This window comes from Mustela putorius, unplaced genomic scaffold (assembly GCF_011764305.1).
Source record: "Mustela putorius furo isolate JIRA1106 unplaced genomic scaffold, ASM1176430v1.1 tig00000145_pilon_pilon_pilon, whole genome shotgun sequence".
Taxonomy (NCBI): Eukaryota; Metazoa; Chordata; class Mammalia; order Carnivora; family Mustelidae; genus Mustela; species Mustela putorius.
In genome coordinates, this window is record NW_025421294.1 from 23455731 (window position 1) to 23477247 (window position 21517).

The following is a 21517-nucleotide window of genomic DNA, read 5'->3' on the forward strand; positions in this document are numbered from 1 at the left end:
TCAGAATCATCTTAGTAATGGAAACTAGAATCAGTGTGTCTTTACCAAGTAACTAAAGCAACCTATTAGATCTTAATTATAGGACTACCCACCATCTGTCAGAAGAGAGAGAAGGGGTTATCTAGGTAGAGTTGACTATTTATGGCACCAAGGGGCCACAGTCCTGTACCTTTAAAATTCTAAGCTGCACGATTTGAGGTTGATTTTTAGGCAAGAGATTTTATTTGCATCTAATGCTGTGAAACTGTTACATTTTATTTCATTTGGATGTCCTGCAGTGCTTTTGTTCATTTTTTTTCAAATGATAGAATAGAAATTCTACGAGGAAGGGAAAGATAGGGAGAGGGAGGGAGAAGTAGAGAGAGGGAAGAAATTTTTCAGGAGTGGAAAACATAAAGGAAAATATGCAAGAAAAAATACAATAGAAAAATCACAGGTATGCAAAGAAACATTACCTTTTTTCAAAAAGAAGATATGGTTACATTTTTAACAGACACATAAGCTGTAGCTCAAATGTAATAGTATAAAGAAGATTTATCCAAGAAAGAGATAAAGCTGGTCATGACTTAGTAGAAATCCCTGAGCTAAAGGCAATTGAACATGAGCTTAGTATTCTTTTTCAGAGTGGTCTAGCTGATTCTTCTATGTGACACTGTGGGAATGAGCAGTATTTTTTTAAAGTTTAAGTCATAAGATTTATGAGAGGTTTAAAAAACCTGGAGCTAATTATAAAAGTGCTACTGGTGAAGTCCCTCAGACCCAATAATAGATGCATCATGACCTCTATTTAATATACATGGAGAATTTGGGATAAAAAAGCCATTTTATAATTAAAGGTCTATATCCAGTGGCCATTAATCAGTTAGTTAATGTGGGGGCTCCTGGGTGGGTCAGTCAGTTGAGTGTCCGAGTCTTGGTTTTGGCTCAGGTCATGATCTCAGGGTTGTGGGATTGAGCTCTGTGTGGGCTCTGTGCTCAGTGGGGAGTTGCTTGAGATTTTCTCTCTGCACACACTCTCTCTCTCAAAGAAATAACTAAATCTTTTTTAAAAATTATGATTTCTAGCATCATGGGAGTGCTAAAGAGTTTGTGGTTATTTCTAGTGGTGCTAATAGCATTGTTAGTAAAGAAAATGTACTGTCACCATAAACTAGAGAATTGGATTCAAGCATGGGAGGTAATTACAATACTTAGTTTTAATGTGAAGTTAAAATTTATTCCTTCAACTTTCAGTCCAAACTTATTTTGTTGGATAATTAATAAATTATGATGAGGGCTTTCTGCCTTTCTAATTAATTGAATGGTTACTTGATTGAAAGTTACAGTTCCCAAATATGAAAAAGAAGTTTCTTTAACCCTAAAGTGGGATAGCAGTGCTTTCACTAGGCATATTGTCAGTAATAACTTTTGTGGGTGTTTCATTGAATAACAACATCTGGGAAACTTGGTCCTCAGCCAACAGTGCTGTCTGCCTCTGTGGCTTTCTCACTGCTATTCTTTGCCCTAAATGATAGCTAGCTTGAGTTATTAACAGTTAATCTCTTAGGAGAAGAGGTTTGTGTGTCTGTGTGTCTATATGTGTGTGCTTGTGTGTGTGTTTTGGGCAGATAAATGGCATAGACGGGGTCTGGCCTAAACCAAAACTCAGTAGTGTAAAGTTGCTCTCTTTTTTTGGTTCTGGCTTCATTTTTGTGCATTCTGCCCTATAACTAGACATTACCTCTCAATCTTTCATTCAGGAACATCTTTGCCATTGCTAATAACTTTCATATCCCTGTTGATGCCAGAGCCAACCTTAATGATCCCTTGGAGTCAGCTTTGTGCATAGTGGAGATGGCCGCATTTTCTCTATGTGTCCTGAGGTGTACAAAGCACCAGCAATGGTAAATAAGCACTTCTAGGTCATTCTGGAAATTTTTGTTGAGAAAACCATAAGATAAAGGATTTATGCATGTGGAAATACTAGCAATCAAGTGGCAAATTACAAATATCAGATCATGGTGACAGCCCATCGGCACCTCATGACGTTAGTCAAAAATAACACAGAGAGTGTTCAGGGGCAGCCCGCAGTCTCCCAAGGTCACTACAGTGGAGATCAACATTGTGTTGATCCCCTTGTTCTCATTGAGCTGGCTCTCAGGTTCCCTAGTGCTGTTTTCCTTCTCACTTCTCCTGTGGAGGTAGGTAAGAGTCTTCGAGTAGCAGATGATGTTGAAGCTCAGAGGGGCACCGTACTGGACCATAAACACGAAGGTGGTAAAGATGGGCCACTTCGTTTTTGGTGGGCCAGATCTCTGTGCAGGCCGCATCATGGGTGTAGAGGTCACCAGGGAAAGAGAGGCTCTGGAAAGGCTCATTGGTGGGTGCAGGAAGAAGGGCATAGACAGTAGAAGAGGAAACAGCCAGATCAATGTAATAACCCCAGTAGGCACGAGGTACAATACACTGTGTTTCCAGCCATAGGGGTTTGCAGCCAGCTGAAAACTTTCTTTTTTTTTTTTTTTCCATGACTTATTTAATATGTTGGCTTATTGAATTTCAATTAAAAAAATAAATGTGAAAAAATAAAGATTTGTTTACTTTTTGAGAGAGAGATAGTAAGGGCAGAGAGAGAACATCATGTAGACTCTGCCCATGCTCAGCGGGGTACCTGATGCGAGGCTCGATCCCATGACCCTGGGATCATGACCTGAGCTGAAATCAAGTGTTGGATGCTTAACCCCCTGAGCCACTCAGGCATGCCAACGGAAACTTTTCAACAGCAATTAACACAACTGAGTATTATGGACAGAGGTGGAGACACTCTGCACATAAGAGCTGAGTTTGCACATGGTATCCCCAAATATCCAGGGGCCCATGAGTGTGGATGACAGTGGAAAGTATACACAGGGCATATACCAAGATGTCAGAGGAAGAGACATTGGTAGTCAGTATATTAGTGATATTCTGAGCTTCTCTCTGCTTCTTTTTTTTTTTTTTAAGTATTTTTATTTATTTATTTGACAGAGAGAGAGATCACAAGTAGGCTGAGAGGCAGGCAGAGAGAGAGGGGGAAGCAGGCTCCCCGCCGAGCAGAGAGCCCAATGTGGGCCTCCATCCCAGGACCCTGAGACTGTGACCCGAGCTGAAGGCAGAGGCTTTAACCACTGAGCCACCCAGGTACCCCTTCTCTCTGCTTCTTAAAGATTATAATGATGAGAGAAAGGTTTCCAAAAAGGCCCACTCTTCAGACCACAGTATAGACTATGAGGAATAGGAGCAAGGCTAGACAAGGGGGTCAGTGAACCTCAACGTAGAGAAATGCAGAGTTGTTGCTTTCTAGCATTGGTTTTATTAAATGCTGGGTAGTTTAGAGAAAGTTCCATTATGTTAGTGTTCTAAGGAAAGCATTTCTAAGCTTATTCTGGCCATCAATTCTTGGGAAGCACTTCGATTCTGAGGCTTCCAGTTAATAATTAGTAGGGTTTAATCTTCTATGATCTTTATCTGTGCTCATTGGAAATGCACCTGTGACTTGAGTATCGGCCTGAAATCCTAAAAAATTAAAGAGAACCCAGAATATTAGTGTAAAGTCTTAACCACCTGAACAGGTCTATTGTGGAACAGGGTCCCTGTGAGGACCTAGAGAGATGGGTCTCCCTCTCCTTGCTCTTCTCTCATCTCAGGGTACTCTCTTTGTCCCAGCAGTATAGTCTTTAGAGCTAATAAGGAAGGGGATGTGATAGCTTTCAGTTAAGTATATAAGGTTGCCCAGATATGTTTCCATTTCTGTCACCTCCTGTGCTTTGTGTGTGTGTGTCTATGTGTATGTATGTGTACGCCCGCTGTGGAGGCCAGAGTACCATGTTTGGTTTGAAGTTGAGTTTCAATGGGAGCATCAATTTTTGAGGTCTGTATGACTTTGACACAAGTCATTACCCTTCCTGCTTAGTTGTTGTTGATGTTGTTGTTGTGTTGTTGTTGTTGTTTTTAAAGTAGTCTCTTTGCCCAATGTAGAGCCCAGTGTAGGGCTTGAACTCATGACCCTGAGATCAAGATCTGAACTGAAACCAAGAGTCAGATGCTTAACTCACTGAGCCATCAAATGCCTCTTCCTGCTCAGTTTTCTTATCTGTAGAATGGGGATAAACAGTGTCTGAGTTGTGAGGATTAAATTAGATTATGCGACTGAATTTGTCTGTTAGCCCCAATGTGGAGCCCATAGGGTAGTGTTCAGTATTTATGTCCTGAATAAAATTTGTCATCTCCACTGCCCCGAGCTAGTCTATAGCCTTTAGTCTGGAGGCTAGAATCATAGTCATGCCTGCTTTGGAGTAGCATATGCTGTCTCCTCTTTGCACTAGTTGTACTCTCTGGGACTGAAGCCATACTCTGCACAGGGAGTTTCTGGATATGATGTTCAGATTCTGGAGATTCAGGCGAGGAAGCCATTGCCTAGTGAGCTGCTCCTCAGAACTAACTTTATTTTTGATGCATTCTTCCAATTCTCACTTCCTCTGGGTCCCTTTCTCTGGCTTCCAGACGAAAGGGGAGCCCTGATCCTGTGGCTCAGTGTGGCCTAGAGTGGTTGTATTCAGGAGAATTATTCAGACCAGAATATACAACAGTTATGATGAACTCCCCACCATTTTAAGTGCTGAGATTTCTGGCCCAGAGAGGACACGCTGCAAGAAGGCAAAGGGAAAAAAATACCCTCCATCTTGATTTATTCTTTAGGAATTTGAGGAAGATAACATAAATAACTGTGTGATAAAGGAAGCTGAGCAGTAGGAAAAAAAAGAGAACAGATGTTTGTTTGCTGTTTGAAATTACCCTGCACATCCTGTTCAAGTTTCAAGTCTTAGCAGATTCTTATTGGAAAGAAAGCAACTTAAAAATACTTGTTATATCTGTCATGGTTTTAGCAATAGATATTTTGAGGAGGAACACCGGGAAAATGTCATAGATGCATAGCAACTGTTGACTGAGACAGTGTATTTTGTAAAGAAAGACCCAAGGAACTGATCTATGTATGGCTCAGATATGATGTGGTGACAAGTAGAGAGAGTGAAATTGATCAACAATGGCGCTGACATGGTTTAAGGCTTGCATGATTCAGGGGTTCTGCAGACCTAGAGTTCACAAATATTGCCTGAAGGGGAATGTGAAAACAGATTTAAGCTCTTTATGACAGTCAGTGGGCTACAACTGTAAATGAGACCGGAAAGCTTTGATTAAGATACCTTCTCCTAAGCAAGATTTACTTGGAGGAGGAAAGGCACAAAAAGGGAGTAGGCAATGACTTCATACACAGGTACACATCTGCTGGAGTGAGTGCTGGACTTCTTTTGGAGACACGTTCTGCTGCTAACTAACAAGGTCTTTGATCTTAGGCAAGTTACTAGGCTTTTCTGGGCCTCAGTTTTTTCATCCGCCAAATGAAACAAACAAATGGCCTCCCCATTGCACACATCTTGGTTCAAGGGCTAATGAAATAATGTATTTAAAACATCCTATTAACTGTTACACATTATACAAATCCACAGGCTCATTATTGTTGCTGTTACATGTGTTGAATGTTTCGGACGGAATTGGTCTAACCCCCATCCTCCAGAAAGCTGTCAGTGCTTTCCTATCCACTGCATGTACAATTTATTCCTCCAATACCACATTTGCCAGAAGGAGGTAGGATTGTTATTTTCATTTCATTGACGGAAACTAAACCACAGAAAGGTCTAATGCCAGACAAGACCAGCAAAATCTTGTGCTTGTTTTCTTCCCAGTTCTTATTGTCCACAGGAAAGGAGAGCTTCCTATGAATCCTTCAGAGAAAGGTCTGAATAGCAGTTTTTTCTTTACCCATGTGGAAATTCATACAGTTTTTTAGAGGGCCTAGCAGATTGGTAAGATAGATGGGAATACACACTGGGAACCTGTGTGTTGCCTGTTCTGGCTGATCTGGGTTGTGCGGGCTGAGTGTATGGGGATTACTTACCACCCTGCAACAGCTGGTCTGGTCTGAAGCAGAGTAGAGGTCCGTCTCCTCTGTGTTGATTAGTAGCAAAGTGCAAATTACCTTCCTAGTCTATAAGTTCCTATAGAGGCTTGAAGCTCAGAAAAGTCGGAAGAAGATCAGATGGGCCTCATCTGGGAGGAATTCAAAGGGGAGTGCTGGAATTACATTATCCATTGCCCTCTACACAGACAGAGAAGATTAATCTTCACCCTGCAACTTGACTGTATTTGGTTTGTGAAGCACGGTGCTCGCTTCGGCAGCACATATACTAAAATTGGTTTGTGAAGCACGTGCCTTGAACTGGCTCCATGTATGCCTTTTCATGCAGAGGTACAACATTACACAGTCTTGATAGTTTTGTGTATAAAGGTTTTAGGATGAACAAAATAAGAGCATTATTCTGCTGAAGTATCTCTATGTACCTTTATTTCTGTATCTGATTTTTTAAAAAAATTAGCATGTATGGGATCCCTGGGTGGCTCAGTGGGTTAAGCGACTGCCTTTGGCTCAGGTCATGATCCTGGAGTCCTGGGATCGAGTCCTATATTGGGCTCCCTGCTATTCAGACCTTTCTCTGACCCTCTCTGCTCTCATGCTCTCTCTCTCACTCTCTCAAGTAAATTAATAAAATCTTTTTAAAATTTTAAAAAAATTAGCGTGTCCTTTTTTATTTTTTAAAAAATTTTCTGCAAATTTTAAAAAAAGATTTTACTTATTTATTGCCAGAGAGAGAGCGAGCAAGAGGGTGAGCACAAGCAGGGAGAACAACAGGCAAGGGCAGAAGCAAGCTCTCCACTGAGCAAGGAGCCCATGCAGGACTTGATCCCAGGAAAGCTGAGAGCAGATGCTTAACTGACTGAACCACAGAGGCATCCTTCTCTTTTTCTCTCTTCATACAACTCTTATTTTTTGGTGGGTGTTAGGGCGCAGAATTTGTGTGTGACTTCCCCCTTGGCCTCTGTGCTTTCTCCTTATCTTTCATTGTCTTCCTCTTGTGATGCCTCGCGCATTCATTGTCTTCTCTGTTTCCCCGTTTCCCTTAATTGTTCATAACGGAATAATTGAGGCATATTTTAGACTCTCTGTTATATTTCATTTCTTGACCTGGAAAAGATGCTACAGGTATTCTAATAGACCCCTCTCCTTTGACACTTGTTGTTTGCCATTTTGCAATTCATTACTGGCAGAATAGGGACCAGAGCCCAAGTCTTCTGGCTCTCAAAATTTCAATGCTCTTTCCATTATTTTCTGCTGCCTCCCGTTTTATATTTATTTTTTTTCTTTTCTTTCTCTTCCTTTTTTTAATTTTTCAAAGGAGGGGTTTTCTTGTGTTTGTGTGTTTCAAGATTTTTAATTATTTATTTGGCAGAGAGAGACACAGCGAGAGAGAGAGGAACACTGGCAGGGCGAGTGGGAGAGAGAGAAGCAGGCTTCCTCCTGATGCGGTGCTCGTCCCAGGACCCTGAGATCATGACCTGAGCCAAAGGCAGATGCTTAATGACTGAGCCACACAGATGCCCCTTGTTTCTTCCTTCCTTCCTTTGTTCCTTCATTCCTTTCTCCCTCCCGCCCTCCTTCCCTCCCTTCCTGCTTCCTTCCTTCCTTCCTTTTTGTCGCCTTCCTGCTCAACATGGAGCTCACTGTGGGGCTTGAGTTCATGACCTTGAGATCAAGACCTGAGCTGAGATCAAGAGTTGGACACTTAACCAACTGAGCTACCCAGGTGCCCCTATTTTATATTTCTTGAATACATTTCTGCCATTCTTGTTTTTAATTTTAAAAGTAAATGAGTAGAACATTTTCTGATTATTTTATATTATAAACAGTTTCCTTAATATAACTTCAGGGAGTCTGTGGCCTCGGGCAAAGTGAAGTTTTGCACACACCTGCACACACAAGTGTTCATGTGGGGTTCCCAGAATAGATCAGGGCCACACTGCGAGCATGCCCCCATAGAACTCTTTCTCCTTTTCTTTAAACCTTTAGGAATACAGATTGTCCAAACAACATCTTGCATTTTTTAGGGCTTGACAAATTTAAAATACTATCTCATTCGTTAATTTATTCAAGAATTTAAGTGTTGACAAGGTGGGCTGTCTTACTTGATCTCTCTAGCAGTCATGAACTCTAGATAGGAATGATACTTTAATTTTGATTTAAAAACATGGCAACCAAGACCCAGAGACTTGCTTATGGTTGCATAGTTGGTGGCAGAGTCAGGAGGAAGACTTCTACTTTCTAAGCCATACCTAAAGCAGTATTTCTAGTTTACTGGTTATTTAATTTTAAAGGAAATCAATCAAATTAATCATTTGTGTTCCATGAAGACAAGTAAAACTAGAAGGTCTGTAAAGACACATCTTAGAGCTTTCCCTAAGAACAAAGTACTGTATTAACCAACCACAAGAAGCATCAAGAAACAAATGCCTACTCTTTCATAGCCTTATTAAAAAGTATAATTGGGAGGCACGTAGGTGGCTCAGTCAAACATTAAGCATCTGTTTTCAGCTCTGGTGGTGGTCCCCAAAATATTGGGATCAAGCCCCCGGTCATCGGGCTCCCTGCTCAGTGGGTAGTCCGCTTCTCCCTCTCCCTCTGCTGCTCCCCCTGCTTGTGCTCTCTTGCTAGCTTTCTTTCTTTCAAATGAATAAATGAAATATTTAAGAAAATTAAAAATAATAATTGGCCTGGTTATTCTATACTATGCAAACTTCTATTTGACCCATTCCAATAAATAAATAAATAAATAAATAAATAAATAAAATTCCACGTCTGTTTATTGTAGAACTGTGTGTGCTGTTTTAAGATTTGGGGATAACATTTGACTCACCTATTCATTCATTACATGTATTTTGATTTTCTCTGCTGGAGATGGTTTATCTGCTTTTCCTGGAACTTGACAATTGCCTGAGTCCATATAAAGTGTTACTGGAAAATGTACACATTTCATTTCCCAAAACCTAGCAGTTGCTTTTATTTTTTTTTTTAAAGATTTTATTTATTTATTTGAGAGAGAGAGAGAGAGAGCATGAGAGGGGAGAAGGTCAGAGGAAGAAGCAGACTCCCAATGGAGCTGGGAGCCCAGTGTGGGACTTGATCCCAGGGCTACGGAATCATGACCTTAGCTGAAAGCATTCGAGTAACCCACTAAGCCACTCAGGTCCTCTGGCAGTTACTTTTAAAATCAAACCAACACAGGTGCACCTGGGTGGCTCAGTGGGTTAAGCCCCTGCCTTCAGCTCTGGTCATGATCTTGGGGTCCTGGGATTCAGCCCTGCATGTGGGGGGGGGTTGAAATCTCTGCTCAGCAGGGAGCCTGCTTCCCCCTCTTGATGCTGCCGCTCTGCCTACTTCTGATCTCTCTCTGTCAAATAAATAAGTCTTAAAAAAAAAGTCAAACCAACACAGATTGTCTGAATTGACTTTAATTTTCTGTGACGATTAATGACTGAGTTTGTCATTATAGGGATGTTGAGTTTTTTGATTCTTTAAAATAACAGTGTATTACATATATCAAGAAAGGAGAGCTACACTATGCCAATGAAAGTATGTATACCAGATTCTTAAATTTATTTACAAACTCATAAACAAAAAGCAATTGAAACTACATCGTACCAGTACTACCATTTGATGGTTTCTTTTGATAATTTTCTTACAGTGGTGCATTCTAAAGCTGTGGGATTGTTTGTAGGATCACATAAGCAAGAAGACATTTGGTATAATTAGGCCTGAAAGCACGACAATTCTCATTTTTATTGATCTTCACATTTTAAAACTGGATTAACATGAAATGAACATTTGAGAAACACATTTGCAAGATTTTTCTTTAGCCTTTTAGAAGTTTGTTTCCCAGTTTCTTACCTGTTGGAAATTTCTAGTGCTATTGCTGTTCTTTTCATCTTGTACAGGTTTTCCTTCTTCATTTCTTTGGTTAGTTTTCTGTGTTTGTTTCTCTGTCACAAGATGCTGTATGAGCCACCTCTCCAAGCCTAACACTCCCGCCCCCTTCTTGGCTTATTTGTCTACTGCACAATGAATGGCTTCATTTCACAAGCTGCTCCTAGAGTTGAAATCACCGCACAGAATATCCAGCTCTGGAATCTAGTAGGATCTGAAGGCCAGTGAAAAGGCAGAAAGGAGGAGTCAGAAATCTCAGCAGTAGCAGTGACATTAGATGGAGCATTTTATTTATTTATTATTATTTTTAAAAATAATTTTTTAATTAACATATAATGTTATTATTAGTCCCAGGGGTACAGGTCTGTGAATCGCCAGGTTTACACACTTCATAGCACCTACCTTCCCCAAGGTCAATAATGCCAGCACCCTCTCCCTAGTCCCCTCCCCACCGGCAACCCTCAGTTTGTTTTGTGAGATTAAGAGTCTCTTATGGTTTGTCTCCCTCCCGATCCCATCTTGTTTCATTTATTCTTTTCCTACCCCCCAAACCCCAACTTTGCCTCTCAACTTCGTATCAGGGAGATCATATGATAATGGTCTTTCTCTGATGGACTTATTTCGCTCAGCATGATACCCTCTAGTTCCATCTGTGTCGTCACAAATGGCAAGATTTCATTTCTTTTGAAGGCCGCATAGTATTCCATTGTATATATATATATACACACACACATCTTCTTTATCCATTCATCTGTTGATGACATCTAGGTTCTTTAGATGGAGTGTTTTAAAGGATGTGTTAGAAATGTCACTTTCTGTCAGCTTGTGGAGATGTGTGTGTGTGTGTGGAGTGTGTCCTAAAACCTGTGGTATTTTGTGGCATATATATTTTTATAGTTTTGAAAAATTAGTTGTGCCAAAAGCAGACATTTGTTTTAAAATTTCCTGGCAAATTATTAGTAAACATGAATGGTTGTTCTTAGAGAATTTACTCTAAGTTAAAAGATAGATTTTGGTTCTGATTTTGCTATAATTTATGAGATTAATAAAATACCTTTAAGATTAAAATTAACCCCAAGTTCCCCAGAAAATATGGGGTTTTTTAAAATGATTTTATTTATTTATTACAGAGAGGGATCGAGAGAGAGAGAGAGAGAAAACACAAGCTGGGGGCGTGGGAGTGGGAGAGGGAGAAGCAGGCTTCCTGCTGAGCAGGGAGCCCAGTGCAGGACTTAGTCCCACATGGGATCATGACCTGAGCTGAAGGCAGAGGCTTAACAACTGAGCCACCCAGGGTGCCCTGAAAATGTGGGTTATTATATAAGATTTTCATGAACCACTTTGAAACGATAGCACATGTACTGCTGAACTCGAAGTGGGGGCTGAAAAGCCCTCTCCTGTATTTAAGAAATTGCAGGAAGGCAGCTATTCCTCATTGTTACAAAAGACTGAAAAAGGGAGATTAAAGTAAAATGAGTATTTCCTTATAGTGAGAGTGTTGGAAGGCTTTTGAGAAACAAGGGTATTTTTTTTTTCATTTAAAAAATATTTTATTTATTTGAGGGAGAGACAGTGGGAACAAGCACAACAGGAGGGAGGAGCAGGGGGAGAGGGAGAAGCAGACTCCCCACTAAGCAGAAAGCCTGACATAGCACTCGATCCAGGAGCCTAGGATCATAACCTGGGCTGAAGGCAGACGCTTAACTCACTGAGCCACCCAGGCTCCTGAGAAAGAAGATAAAAAAAAAAAAAAAAAGGATTTTATTTATTTATTTGAGAGAGAGAGAGCACAAGAAGGGGGAAGGTCAAAGGGAGAAGCAGGCTTCCCACTGTGCAGGAAGCCTGATGCAGGACTCGATCCTGGGACTCCAGGAGCATGACCTGAGGTGAAGGCCGATTGATGCCCAACCAACTGGACCACCCAGTCACCCCAAGAAACAAAATTTTAGAATATTAAGTGTGGTTGAAGATGTTTTTGGCATAGCATAGTGGATAGACTGGCAACATTCTGAAATTATTTCGTAACTCAAAGATTTAGTGATGGAGCCCCAGCTTTTAAAAAATGTTTATTCTTTAAATTTTTAATTCATTAGTTAGCATACAGTGTTATATTAGTTTCAGGTGTACAGTCTAGTGATTCAGCAGTTCCGTACCTCACGTGGTTCTCATCAGGACAAGTGCACACCTTAATCCCCATCACCTGTTTTGCTCATCCCCGCACTCCCCTGTCCTTCAATTTATTCAGTACAATTAAGAGTCTCTTTCTTGATTTGTCTCTCTTTCTCTTCTTTTCCCCTTTGCTCATTTGTTTTGTTTCTTAAATTCCACATGACTAAAATCATATGGTATTTGTCTTTCTCTGATGACACTTTCACTTAGCATCGTATTCTCTAGCTCCATCCATGTCACAGCAAATGGCAAGATTGCATTCTTTTGTAGGGCTGAGTAATATTCCACTGAATATATGTACACTACACCCTCTTCATCCATTCATCAGTTGATGACACTGGGGCTGCTTCTGTAATTTGGCCATTGTCAATAATGCTGCAATAAACATAGGGGTGCATGTATCCCTTTAAATTAGTGTTTTTGTATTCTTTGGCTAAATACCCAGTAATGTGATTGCTGGATCATAGGGTAGTTCTGTTTTTAACTTTTTTTTTTTTTTTTCAAACCACAATCTAGTGGAAAGAAAGGCCAAAACCAGAGAAGACAAAGTAAAAAAGAAATTGAAAGAAGGTATTCGTTGCTACAATCTCAGAAACAACCAGGAATATATATTTCTCATAGGTAAAGGACACTGAACTCTGTATGAATCAGAGTTCTCCATAGAAACAGAGCCATTTGTATATTATATATATAGCACATGTTTAGTAAATATATAATACATATGTATATTAAGAGGTATAATATAAAGGATTAGCTCCAGCAACTATGGAGGCTGGCAGTGTTACAGGATTTCCTTCTCCTTTAGTGCTGGTAGGGTTCTTGGTCACCCGCTTTGAAGAATGAAGAGGTAGACCAAACAGGGTGGTGGGCAGCAAAACAAGGTTTATTGAGCGGTAGTGAAGTAATAGTACAAAGCTCCCAAAGAGGTAGGGGACCTGAAAAGGTTGCCCTGTTTTTAACTTTTTAAGGCACATCCATATTGTTTTCCATAGTGACTGTACCATTTTGCATTCCTACCAACAGTGAGTTGATGAGTTGATCAACAGCATGAATGATCCTTTTTCACCACATCCTCACCAACATCTGTTGTTTCTTGTGTTGGTGATTTTAGCTAGGTGTGAGGTGATAGCTAGGTGATTTTAGCTAGGTGTGAGGTGATAGCTCATTGCAGTTTTGATTTGCATTTCCCTGATGGTGAGTGATGATGAGCATCTTTTCATATGTCTGTTTGTCATCTGGATGTCTTCTTTGGAGGGATGTCTGTTCATGTCTTCTGCCCATTTTTAAACCAGATTATTTGTTTCTTGGGTGTTGAGTTTTATAAGTTCTTTATGTATTTTGGATACATATCCGTTTATCGGATATGTCATTGGCAAGTACCTTCTCCCACTGGAGCCCCAAATTTTAAAGCTAAGTCATGCAAATCAATTCTGTTTCCTTACCCAGTGCCTGAAACTCAAAATACCCAAGTGGTTAGCACCTTGATATTATGTATCTGCTTTTTACAGAACACTGCCAGGTCACTGGATGGTTGGAGTACATGGCAGGGGGTGGGATGTCCATGACAGAAATGGAAGCCAGTCTCCTCTTCTGCAGGAATTTGAAGAGCAGATGTAGTCAGAGTGGTTCAAGGAACATCCCTCTTATTTTCCCAGTTACTTTTTAGTAATATTCTGCTAATTACTTACCTGTTTATACTTGAAGTTTACAGAGTAGCAAACTTTGGAAGAGTGTAAGGCTTGCTGAAAAACAAACATCTTTTCTTATGTAGAATACTGGCAAAAACTAACAATGTCCACAGGGTTGGTAGATACTAAGAGATCTTAGTTGTCTGTGATATTGGTGAAGATAAAGCAGTTTGAATTGGACAGACCTGACTCTGAACCCAGATTCTCCCATGTTCCCTAGCTGAGTCACCTTGAGCTTCTCTCTGAGCTTTTGAGTCCTTTTCTATAAGGTGAACATTACCATCTATCTGGCTGGATTATTTTGTCACATAATAGATATTTAGTAAGTGGTAGTTTATATTATTATTTCCTATAGTATTTCTTAGTAGAAGTATATGATCCAGATTAAGGGCAGAGTTAATTGTTTTTTATTCCCACACCCCTTTCCACAAAAGAGTAGAGTGAGTGCGAGAGATTGAGAAATGATGAAACCAGAATTGTTTTTGTTTTAATTTTTAAGAGAATATTTGGTATAAACTTGTCCTTATTGGTGATGAAGATTTAGTGAGCATTATGGTTTTGTTTGCCTCAGTTAAAATTCATTGTTTTACTTGCAAAAGCTAGTTTATAGACTAATAGCCTTGGACAGCAGGCATTGAAGCTGATCAAAGGAGCCAAAGAAAGAACTAAGCCTCGGACTTCTCCCATCTTTCTAGAGCCCTCTAGCCTTGATATTTATACTCTCATTATGTTATATATTTTATTTTTAGTCATAAAACAGGTTTTATTGTCTTTATATCTTGATAAACATTAATTAATATAGTAGGTGATTCTCTGACCCATACTTTTACCAACTTAGGGGAAATAAAAATTGAGGAGTATCATGAAAAATAAAAGGGGCATCTAAACTCGGAGTCCCAGTTATTTGTGTTAAGACTGTATTATAACAGAAGCCTGATGAAGAAAGGCTTCCTTATTTTGTTTCCCACCCTGCTGCAGCTGTCTTTACCTCCGTAGAGGACTCCCTGTTAACTGCTCTCTCATTATGATTATGTGCTTGAAGTAATTATTTTTTCTTTTGATTTCAGTAGATCCTAGATGACCTGTTGACTCCCTGACACTGATAGTATTCTCTGAGGACCTAAGCAAGAGGGGCCTCTGCCCCGGATCTTGTGTGTAGAGGACCCAGATATCGCAAACTTTAAAAAAGTAGTGTCATTTCAGATCTAACACTCAATGCTGGTAGAGCAACTTGTCATCCAAACATTTACTCTAGTGACAAACACCTTTCAGGTCCCAGACACACTTGGCCTTGTTACTGACCCTGAAGCCCTGGAAACAAATGTCATGAAGGTTATGGGCTATTGATGGTGGTTATGGACACTGCTTTGACGTGTAGAGAGGATATGTAATTGCGGAACCTTGTAGGTGAAAGGACAGACTAATTAACTTAGCCTGAGTGTAATAAATTCCTGTATAATGAATTAATCACTTTCCAGTACTGCTAACCATCTTTATTCTTGTTTCTCTTTCTATTCCAGTTTGTGTTTCTACTTAAAAATTAAGTTAAGGGGCACCTGGGTGGCTCAGTGGGTTAAAGCCTCTGCCTTTGGCTCAGGTCATGATCCCAGGGTCCTGGGATCGAGCCCCACATCAGGCTCTCTGCTAGGCAGCAGCCTGCTTCCCTTCCTCTCTCTCTGCCTACTTGTGATCTCTCTCTCTCTCTCTCTGTCAAATAAATACATAAAATTTTTTTTAAAAAATTAGGTTAATATTTTAAACAGTGGTCCATGGTAGCTGAGGGATATTCTGCAATATTAAGCAATTCATATTACTTTTAAACTTTATGTATGAGAGTCCAGATAAAATATATGTGATGCCTATGGTTGACATTAGCAATAAATGAGCCTTGATAGACTTGTGAGTAGTTCTATTTTTGAAAAATACATAATAGAGTTTTAATAAGTTTTTAACAAATTACATAAAAAATTTAACTTTGTTATAATTTTATTTAAATTGGTATTTGTTAATTATAATTTGTATATTGCCTTTTAATTTTATAAGTAATTTTTGGAAGTTTAGAAAAAAGATTACATTTGAAAACAGATATAAAAAATAATTTTAGGGGCTCCTGGGTGGTACAGTTGGTTAAGTTTCCCATTCCTGGTTTTGGCTTAGGTCATGATCTCAGGGTTGTGAGGTGGAGAGCCCTGTGCCCAGCTCCATGCTCAGCGTTAAGTCTGCTTGAGATTCTCTCCCTCTGTCCCTCCTGTTTATTCTCTCTCTCAAATAAATAATTAAATCTTGAAAAAAACAATTTTAGTTTTTGATTTTGCACAATTAATAAATATATTTTGAGGATAGTATGTTCAAATTTTGTATACTTTGAATAAGTTTTATTTTATTTTTAATCCTTTAGATCCTTACTGGCAATGTGACACAGAGCATGAGAAAGGCTTATTTATAACAACATAACTAGTGATTTTGATGAAATTAAGGTAAGAGAAATAAATTTTTTAGAACACATCATAATTTATGCATCATGTGTGTCTTTATTTTCATTATTTATCCATACATTGCCCGCTTATCAACATTAAACCCAGACATATGTAATAATACTTAAATTCAGTGGTCTTTGATATTTTGTCAACTTTTAGTCAACCTGGTCTTTTAGTCATGTTTTAGTCAACTTATTTTTTTTAGTAAAAATCATAGCTCTGCATGCTAAATTTTGTCAAGGTATATGGATTAAATACCTCTCCAACTTTATTTTGTATCTCTGTATCCCTCCCTTCCAGACAAGTTCCTCCCAACCCCAGTTTTAGGGAGAAGTTTTACTCGGGAGCAGTGTGATCCTCTTTACTCTATAGGAACTCTGAGCTGGTGGCTCACTTTTATACCTGTCTTAGGATCAGATCTCACCTTCTCTTACCTCTCTTTGATGACGGCTGATCTGGTTTTGTGAGGGAGGGTAGAGGTAGAGGTGGGAATTGGTAATGTAAGCCAGGAAATCTTTAAAAGACACATGATAATAATAATAATAACTTATGGATAAAACATCATTTAACAAATGTTGTGCCCCTATTACAAACAGTGTCACATTATCATCAATACCCTCATTTGTGACTCAATATTAGCCCACATTCATTTCTAGGAATTATCCTAGGGAAGTGACAGTCTGGGACAGTGATATCTGGACATGTTGGTTATACCCTCATATCCAGGCCTAATCAGTGTACTGTGATGGTATGGCAGACAAATGTGTCAAAGCATGAAAACCTCCAAAAGAACTTTCACTAGAATTTTATTTGAAATGTTGGGGTCAGTTAATTCCAAATATTCCTTTTGTTGCCTTCATCCTTGGGTATTCATCGCAAAGCAAGGTCTCGCAGGCACGGTTCCTCTCCTACACCCTCTCGCCCACTTCATTCAGAACTTCACATGGTCCTTCTCACAGATTGTGTATATTCAGTTGATTCTCAAAGATGCCATGTTTATGAATTCCCTTACTTACTAAGATTTATTTGTAGCCCCCCAGTCAGTACCCTGCTTTAGTGGCCGTTCATGGGCAGGTGTGGAGTGGTGAAAAATTGGTATCACCTGACGAGCACATTTCCAGCTGAGGTTGAACAAGGTAACGATTCTGACTCTCTTTCAGCTCTTGTACTGTATTTAAGTGTCCTTTTTGTGGTCTGTTTAGTGGCATATTTTCCACATTTTTATGCTTTTTGTTGGTGATTTCACTGTTTAATATAGTCCTCCATCAGTTGCCTGTGTGGCTCAGTCAGTTAAGCACCTGCCTTCAGCTCAGGTCATGATCTCATGGTCCTGGGATCAAGTCCCACACTGGGCTCCTTGCTCAGCCTGCTTCTCCCTCTCCTGCAGCTCCCCACTGCTTGTGCTTTCTCTCTCTCTGACAAATAAATAAACAAAATCTTTGAAAAAAGAAATAGTTCCCATCTGTAGGGCTGAAGTGCTATCCAGTATTTCTAAGTGCAAGAAGGCTGTAATGTGCCTTACAGAGAAAGTGTCTGTGTTAGATAAGCTTCATTGGGGCTATACTTAGACTGCTATAGTTACGGTTATATAGTTATACTGCTGTTGCATGAGTGTATTAAATAAGTATCTTTAAATAGAAGTCTCTTTATTTATTTTGTTTTGTTTTTTTACATGTTGGGTGTCTGGTTTATTCAAACTGTCAGTCAGAGGCTCCCACCTCTGCCCTGGGCCAGGCACAGGAAGTGAGTAACTGGGAGCTATGGAGCTGAATAGGGCAGAGCTGGGCAGGTATCAGAAGATAAAAGGAGCTCAGCTGAGCAGCCAGAGCAGCATCAGGGCCAGGCTGAGCAGGAAGGAAAGGCCAAAGCCTGCAGAGCTCAGCCCCACTCATGGCTTCAGCATAGAACCTCACCACGTCCCTGTTGGGATTGCCCTGGGCTGGGTCAAACCATATCTGGATGCAGGAGCCACTGCCTCAGCTGTAGTTGCTCAGTTTGTAGGAGTGGCTCCAGATCTCACTGCACAGAGCGGCAGGTGCAGGGAAGGAGAAATGGAAGGGGTGCAGGGAGCTCCCACTGGGTACCACTTTTATCTTGACATCCAGTCCTGGCCTTTGTGACAGTTGTTCTCATAGGTTTAGGAAGTGTGGCAGCCTTCCCAGCAGTGCAGACAGCCCAGCCCGCTTCAGCTCTCTTCAAATAGGGTCACATCAAGACGTGCTCTTTGTGCCAGCTGTGGCTCACCTGCTGGCCCTAGAGCCCCAGGTTAGGAGCACTCATACTGGTAGGTGTCCTGGATGAGGTACTGTTTGCAAGCAGGTGCCGTCTGTCCGCAGTGGTCCCAGTTCAGTCTGTACAGGTGGGAAATACCCTTCTGGGCTTCCCAGGTGATGTTGGCAAAGCAGCAGGGATTCTTCCTTTTACGAAGCTTGTTCTCTGGCCTTGGCTTTTCCTTGCGGGGCTTGACATCCATACAGATATTGAGAAGCTCAGTCCTAGGCTGGGCTGCCGATACTGTGGCTGCCCCCACTTGAAGGAGCAGCAGCTGTGTTAACCACCAGCTGGGCCATGTCAGTCTCTGAATCCTGTGACAACTGGGGAGTGTTAAGTCCTCCAAAGACCTCAGAAAGTAAAGGGCCACTGGATCCCTCACACCTCTCTTCTGGCTTCATAAGTTGAACAAAAGTATCTTTAAAAAGAAATTCAAAACAAGGTCATGAATTGATTGGTTGTCAAAAACATGACTAGAGGTGCACAAGAATCCAATCTTGTGTTTTTCCTAGTGTTCACTAATTCACTGTTCATGGCAAATTTATAGGACATAACTACTATACTTTATGAGAATTGGCTTTGCCTATCTTTCTACGTATCTCAAGCTCCCCATTGCCATTTCAGAACACCCTTTTTTCCAACTTTGTGGAATTTCAGTCCAATTAGGTGTATCCCTTTAACCCTTTACTTTGCTGTAATTTTCTGATTCAGTTCATTATATTCTTTCTCACCTCTAAGTTCAACAAACATTAATGCAGTTGAACTGATTGATCTTTTTTTAAAATAAAGATTTTATTTATTTATTTGACAGACACAGATCTTAAGTAAATACACAGACACAGATCTTTTTTTTTAATTTTTAACTTTTAATTTTGTATAAACATATAATATATTTTTATCTGTGAATCGCCAGGTTTACACATTTCACAGCACTCAACAAAGCATATATCCTCCCCAGTGTCCATAACCCCACCCCTCTTCTCCTTACCCCCCTCCCCCCAGCAACCCTCAGTTTGTTTTGTAAGATTAAGAGTCACTTATGGTTTATCTCCCTCCCAATCCCATCTTGTTTCATTTATTTTTCTCCTACCCACTTAAGCCCCCATGTTGCATCACCACTCACAGACACAGATCTTAAGTAGACAGAGAGGCAGGCAGAGAGAGAGGAGGAAGCAGGCTCCCTGCTGAGCAGAAAGCCCGATGCAGGGCCTCGATCCCAGAACTCTGGGATCACGACCCGAGCCGAAGGCAGAGGCTTTAACCCAGTGAGCCACCCAGGCACCCCGAACTGTTTGATCTTTATTGCTTTTTGCATCTTGCTTAAGAGATTCTTCCCTGTTCTGAGGTCATGAAGATATTCTGCTGTACAGTCTTTTAAAAGCTTTTCAGCTTTTTTTTTTTTTTTAAAGATTTTATTTGTTTATTTGACAGGCAGAGATCACAAGTAGGCAGAGAGGCAGGCAGAGAGAGAGAAGGGGAAGCAGGCTCCCCGCCAAGCAAAGAGCCTGATGCAGGGCTCGATCCCAGGACCCTGGGGTCATGACCTGAGCTGAAGGCAGAGGCTCCAACCCACTGAGCCACCCAGGCGCCCCAGCCTTTTTTTTTTTTTTTTTTAAGGTTTATTTTTTTAAGAGAGAGGGATCATGTGCCCATGCATGGTAGGGGGAGGGGCAAAGGGAGAGAGAATCCCAAGCAGACTGTGCACTGAGCATGGAGCCCGACATGGGGCTCGATTTCACGATGCTGCAATCATGACCTGAGCCGAAATCAAGAGTAGGAAGCTTAGGTGACTGAATCATCCATTATCCCCCCAAATTTTTCAGTTTTGACTTTCACATTTAGGTTTATAATCTACTTAAAATTGTTATTTTTATGGTGTAAGTTAGAAATACAATTTCATTTTATTCTCATAGACACTTGATTATTCCAGAAATTTTTATTGAAAAGGCAGTCTTTCTCTCATTACTTTTCAGTGGCATCTCTGTCATTTATCAAGTTTACATATGTATAGTTCTATTTCTGGCTATCTATTTTGTTTTTTTTTTTTTTTTTTTTTTAAGATTATTTATTTATTTAGGGTGCCTGGGTAGCTCAATTGGTTGGGTGGCTGCCTTCAGCTAGGGTCGTGATCCTGGAGTCCTGGGATCAAGTCCCACATCAGGTTCCCAGCTCCACGGGGAGTCTGCTTCTCCCTCTGACCTTCTCCCCTCTTGTGTTCTTCTCCCCTCTCATGCTCTCTCTCACTGTCTCTCTGTATCAAATTAAAAAATAAAAAAGATTATTTGAAAGAGAGGGAGAGAGAGAGAAAGAGGGAACTCACAAGTAGAGGGGAAGGAGCAGAGGGAGAGGGAGAAGCAGACTCCCTGCTAAGCAGGGAGCCCAATGCAGAGCTGGATCCTAGGACCCTAGGATCATGACCTGAGCCGAAGGCAAACAAATAACTAAGACATCCAGGCCCCCCCATAAATAAAATATTTTTTAAATAAAGGAATTATGGCTATGGCTATTAGTATAGGGAACTGATTAAAATAAATAAAAAATCAAGTATGTTTTTGAGGAAGAATTGTTCATCAAAAGTACCATCAGCCTGCATTCAGTCTGCAATTGGTGGCCCCATAATTCTATGGGAAGGAAACGTGTAGAGAAAGCTTCTAAGTCCCCAAACAGGGCATATTTTCCAAGGCTCTCTTCATAGTGACTAATAATAATTGATAAGGAACACCTTTCCAGAGGGCAGAACCGAGGGCCACGGTGAGCCGTGTTTTAGGGAGTCACTCCTAGTTAGAGAAAACAAGACCTATTCAAGAAATATTCCACTTTCCTAGAGTAGGAATGCTTGTAATTGTCTGCCCATTGGGATTTATAATTGTGTCTTCCATCTTTATCCTTCCAAATGAGAGTTTTATTGTAATTATCCTGACCCTGTTCTACTCTCATGTATATATATTGGGGTGGGGTGAAACAGATAACTTGGATTATTAGTTAACAGGCATCTAGGTTAAAAATGAACGTCTTCTAGG

At 40.4% G+C, this 21517-nt stretch overlaps 1 protein-coding gene and 3 pseudogenes across 1 annotated transcript in view; 1 reads left to right on the forward strand and 3 right to left on the reverse strand.

Moving 5' to 3' along the window:
* LOC123390820 overlaps nt 1-1826 on the reverse strand; it is a 29484-nt pseudogene extending 27658 nt beyond the window's left edge.
* KLHL3 (kelch like family member 3) overlaps nt 1-21517 on the forward strand; it is a 259630-nt gene that overhangs the window by 60581 nt on the left and 177532 nt on the right. The window contains exons 2-3 of the mRNA XM_045075471.1: nt 16148-16226; nt 17259-17362. The gene's annotated coding sequence lies outside the window, so the exon portion shown is untranslated. The remainder of the gene's footprint in view (nt 1-16147; nt 16227-17258; nt 17363-21517) is intronic.
* LOC123390821 lies at nt 1991-2894 on the reverse strand (annotated as a pseudogene).
* Nucleotides 18037-21517, reverse strand: part of LOC123390822 — a 42766-nt pseudogene continuing 39285 nt past the window's right edge.